Genomic DNA, 5,327 nt, shown 5'->3' with positions numbered 1-5,327 from the left:
ATGGTTGCTAAGGAGCAGAGGTGGTCCTTCTCAGGCCGGCTCCCTCCCTGGACAGCAGCATTCTCTTGGATGGAGCTGGAGAGTCGTGTTGAGGACGTGGTGATCGACTCCTGGCAGCAGTGCATTGCTCTGCATTTGTGCTCTCCAGGTGGTAGCCCATGTTTCGGCCCAGCCTGTGTCAGCACCTCAGACAGGAGGGTTGGCCTGATAAGACAGTGAACGTAGGTGGCATCCTGAGAAGAACAGAAAGGTGTAAACACAGACTCGATTGCTGCTACACACGGACGATACCTACAGCAGGGACAAATCCCATAGCATATCTGTTCAGACAGATCAAGGCTTCTTTGGAGCTTGAACCACTAGCTGTTCCAAAGACGTCAAGTTTGCGCCCCCACCCCCACCCCTGGCTTGGAAGGTTCAGACTTGGCATCCATCAACACCACAATGTTGGCAGATGGGTGGAGGGAAGATTGCCAAGAATGGCAGGAGCACCCTGGCCATCAAATTCCCCTTGGAGCCTCCAGAACCGAATCGAATTGGCAGAAGGAACCAGGAAACTAAAGAAGAGAAGTCTTCCTATAACTGTTCCCTGTGTGAGAAGATTTGCACTATACAACACCAGCTAATATGCATATTCATTAGCACAACACAGACACTGGAGGAGCTGAACACTCCTGCACCATCTGCGGGAAGTCGTTGAGCTCGGCCAGCTCCTTGGACTGCCATACGCTGGTGCACACTGGTGAACGACTGTACAAATGTACTGTGTGTGGCCAGCTTTCACTACCAACGGGAACATGTATGAAGATTCATGAGAATGACCCTGACGGTGCTGAAGCTGCAGTCCCCCCATCCCCACTGAAGCGAACGAAAGTCTCTGTCCCCCAAGAGGAAACTGAGTCACGATGCTGAGTTTGAGAAGAAAGAACCCACGTGTGCTAAAAAGATGTTAGCTGATGAGCAGTCGAGTGACGAAGTTTTTCACTGCCCCACATGTTTCTAAGAGTTTGTCTGCGAATATGGACTGGAGATCCACATGGAGACAAACCCTAAGATGTGATATTTGCTGTGTCACCTTTTGAACACATCGGGGATTGCTCTGTCAGAATGTGCTTGTGCACAAACAGCTTCTGAGAGATGCCAAGGTAGACTCTTTATTCAGAACAACCCTTTAATATCTGCTGGCTTCCACGACCTGGGATTCACCGACTTGGCCTGTCGGAAGTTTCCTTGCATTCATTCCTCAGGCTGGTTGCGAAACAAACCTGCGACAGTGCATCAGCGAGCAGCACAGCTTTGTCTGTGAGACTTGAAACAAGGCCTTCCCCAAGCTCTCCTCACTCACCCTGCACTGCCAGACCCACAGCTCTGGGAACCCAGGGCAGGAGAAGCCACAGGCCAAGCTCCTGGCTGGAAACACAATTGGCCAAAAGGTTTTCCTGGCCTTACTGGGCCTGCAGCACAACAAAGATATGAATCCCACCCTCACCGAGAAGCTGCTGGATGATAACCAAGCCATCCAACTCGAGACACTCAGGCACCAGCTACTTCAAGAGCCTGCCTGTGCCAGCCCGCTGCATCTCTCCCCTTTTGAGGCCACCTCCCTGGGAGGCCCGCTTGCTATCCTCCCCACCACCAAGGAGAACATGAAGCATTTCTCCCTACAGCCCTTCCAGAAGGGCTTCATCATCCAGCCAGACAGCAGTATTTTGGTCAAGACTATCTCAAGCGAGTCTGCCATTGAGCTGGCCAGCATCCAGCAGATCCTCAAGATGGCTGCCTCTACTCCCCACTCCCACCCCCCCAGATCAGTCTTCTGCCCCTCTCTAAGGCCTCCGCCACTCCCATGCAGGCCATCTTCAAGCACATGCCTCCACTGAAGCCAAAGCCCCTGGTTACACCATGCGCAATGGTGGCTCCTGGCAGCGTCAGCCCCAGCCTGCCCCCTCCACTGCTCAAACTGCTAAAGGGCTCAGTGGAGGCCGTCTCCAGTGTCCAACTGATGCAGGCCAAGGCCAGAGCCCAGCCCAGCGCTCTCACCCAGCTCTTCCTGCAGCCCCTGGCTGAGCTGAAAGGCTAGGATGAGATAACGACATGGCTGGAGCAGGACAGCCATCATCGAGGTGCTGCTGCCTCTCAGCATTGAGGCCAAGATCAAGCAGGAGATCACAGAAAGCGACATCGAGACTCTCATGGCCGGGCCTACCAGCAAGAAGACCCTAGCCATGTGCAAAGTGCTCTATCTACCTCTGCAGGTGTTTGCCTTCTCTGGGGTTCAGCATGCCCATATGCGCTCCCACCTGGGCATCTCGCCCTACCAGTGCAACATCTACAGACTACATTGCCACTGACAAGGCCTTTCTCATCCGCCACCTGTGCACACACAGTGGGGAGCAGCCCTATGTCTGCAAGATCTGTCACTATCCCTTCGCAGTCAAGGCCACCCACAAGGACATTGAGAGGAACATCGAGTATGTAAGCAGTGGTGCAGCAGAGTTGGTGGATGCCCTGTGCGCCCCAGACGCTGTGTTTCAGTGAAGAATTGAAGCACGACCGATCACTCCACATGCACGTGCGCACGCAGTGTGGCCGTGGCCTGGGTGGCTGCCAGAAGAGCCGCAAGTGCAAGGTGTGCAGCGCCCCCTTCGCCGCCAAGCGCAACTGCATCCACCATGTCCTCAAGCAGCACCTGCTTGTGCTGCAGCAGGAGATAAAGAGCTTCATCCTGTCTGTAGATGGTTGGGGGCGCCAGAGAGGAGCCAACTGCAGAGGACGCCAGCATAGTAGAGGAAGGTGTCTGCAGGGCCTTCACTGGCTAGAAGCCCATCGCAGCCTTCCTGGAGCCCCAGAAAGGCTTCCTACATGGGGGTGCCACCCAAACCGCTCCTATCTCTGTTATACTGTAGCCCACCAGCAGCTTTGCAGTGGATTCAACGAGCCTCTTGACTTCTACCAGAAGGGCCTGACCTTGGTCCACATGAAACAAGAGAGCTCCACCTCCTTCCTCAGCCCCTCCTCCCTGGTCCCCTATGACTGCTCCATGGATCCCATACATCTCTCTATCTCCAAGAACCCCAAGAGATGAGACCAGGACTCGGTTGCCTCCCATGAGGCCAGGAAACCCGAGCAGGAGCCCCAAGATGGCGAATAACCCCTGGTGTGTCCATCTCTGCCAGCAGTGTTGAGGCCCATAGGAGGTTTGGACAAGCCTGGAGCATGTGCACTGCAACAATGGGGATGCGATGGTCCGCCTCAGTGCCTTGACCTTACAGCCTCACCAGCCCCCTCAGGCTGGTAGAGTGCCTTATAGCACTGGTCTGTCCATTTGCTGTAACTCATGGTTGCTGTGATGCTAAACACTGTGACACTGATGTGTCAAATGCAATAATGGTTATCCATGGTAGACAGTGAGGGCTGGAGCTCCCCGATTAATACAAGCTTGGAAGGAAGAGTGGCATCCACTTTCAAAATAGCTTGCCTCCAGAAACTCTATGAACTTGGAGAAAAGGTGAAAGTTATACAAGTGTTCAGGTCTTTTGTTCATAGACGCTATGAGTCGTCTAAGACTCGAAGGCACTTAGCAACAGTTTTCGTTCTTTTTTTTTTTAAAAGACTTTTTAAAAAGAGAAAACAAAGAAAAATGAAACATCTTTTAATAAATTATTTGGAGAGGACTTTTCCCTTCAAGCATTAATGTTATGTTTAGTATTCATGTGTGTGAGCTTGTTGATAGGAATCTGTGATAGTACTATTTTGTTCTGTGAGCTGGAAACAGAAGGAAAATGCCCTTGGATACCCATAGCCCATAACTGGAATAAAATGATATGAATTTTGTGTAAAAAAACCGAAAAGCTGAACACAGAAATTCCATATCACCCAGTCATTCCACTGCTTGGAATATACCCTGAGAAAATAAGAACTGAGGCACAAACAGAGATTTGTACACCAATGTTGATAGCAGCATTATTCACCATTTTAAGAATGTGGAAACAGTCCAAATATCCAGCCGCAATCAAATGGATTGAGAAATTCTGGTACATTCACATAATGAAACACTACACAGTATGTAGGAGCAATGATTCTGAAAATCACTACATAACTTGGGAGGGACTGAAGAGTGTTATGCTAAGTGAACAAATTCAATCCCATAAGGACAAATAATGCATAAGACTGTTACTGTAGAAGGATAACTAGTAAAATGTGAATGATGATCTAAGAGAGGAAGGGTAGGAGCAGATAGGTGAGGATGGCCAGGGAGGTAATCAAAATGTTGTACAATTTGATGTGTAGAGGGACGGGTAGGCAAAGGAAATGGGAAAGATCTGGAGTAAACAATGATGTATACCAACTTTGTAAGTAAACCAGTCTAAAATAACAATTTTATTTAAAAAAAAATGGAAAAGGATATGTCCTGTCTCCATACCTTTTCAATCCATATGCAGAACAAACTATTTGGGAGGCTGGGCTTTATAAGAAGGAATGTGACATCAGGACTGGAGGAAGCCTCAACAGCAACCTACAGATAACACAACGTTGCTTGTCAAAACTGAGGAAGGCCTGAAGTATTTGCTAAAGAAGGTCAAGGACTACAATCTTCAATATGGATTTTAGCTCAACATCAAGAAGACAAAGACTCTCACCACTGAACCAACTGGCAACAATATGATAGATGGAGAGGAGACTGAGATTGTTAACAACTTCAGCTTGCTTGGTTCCACAATCAACACTCTTGGTACCAACAGCCAGGAAATCAAAAGATGAATTGCATTGGGGAAAATCTGCTCTCTGGGATATCTGTAGAGCTAAAGATAACCATTGTGAATCTAGAGACTAAGGTGCAGCTGATCCGGGCCATGGTCTTTGAAGTCACTTGCTATACAGCAGAGAGCTAGACAATGACAGAAGATGATATAAGAAGAATTGATGCCTTTGAGCTGTGATGCTGTAAAATAGTTCTAAATATTCCATTCACTGCCAAGAAAACAAACAAATTGGCTCTGGAGAGGGTGAAGTTGTTCCTTGGAGGCAAAGATTTGGAAGCTCCATCTGACATACTTTGGGCATAAAGCCAGGAAGGAATAGTCCTTGGAGAAGGACTTCATGCTTGGAAGGATGGAAGGACAGCACAAGAGAGGAAGATCCCAAAACAACTATGAGATATCATCTCACCTGAGTCAGAATAGCAAAATTTAACAGAACAGCAAGCAACAAATGCTGGCGAGGTTGTGGCAAAACTAGAACCCTTATTCACTCTTGGTAGGAGTGTAAAATGGTGCAACTACTGTGGAAGGCAGTATGGCACTTTCTCAAAAAGTTGCAAATAGAGA

General features: G+C 48.9%; 1 pseudogene; it reads left to right on the top strand.

The window, feature by feature from the left end:
- Positions 1–3,151, top strand: LOC102872611 (annotated as a pseudogene).
- Positions 3,152–5,327: the final 2,176 nt, after the last annotated feature.

This window comes from Elephantulus edwardii, unplaced genomic scaffold (genome assembly GCF_000299155.1).
Source record: "Elephantulus edwardii isolate Elephantulus edwardi_28Jun2011 unplaced genomic scaffold, EleEdw1.0 scaffold00146, whole genome shotgun sequence".
Lineage (NCBI taxonomy): Eukaryota > Metazoa > Chordata > Mammalia > Macroscelidea > Macroscelididae > Elephantulus > Elephantulus edwardii.
The sequence above is the reverse complement of the archived record's forward strand: the minus strand, read 5'-3'. Positions and strand labels throughout refer to the sequence as shown.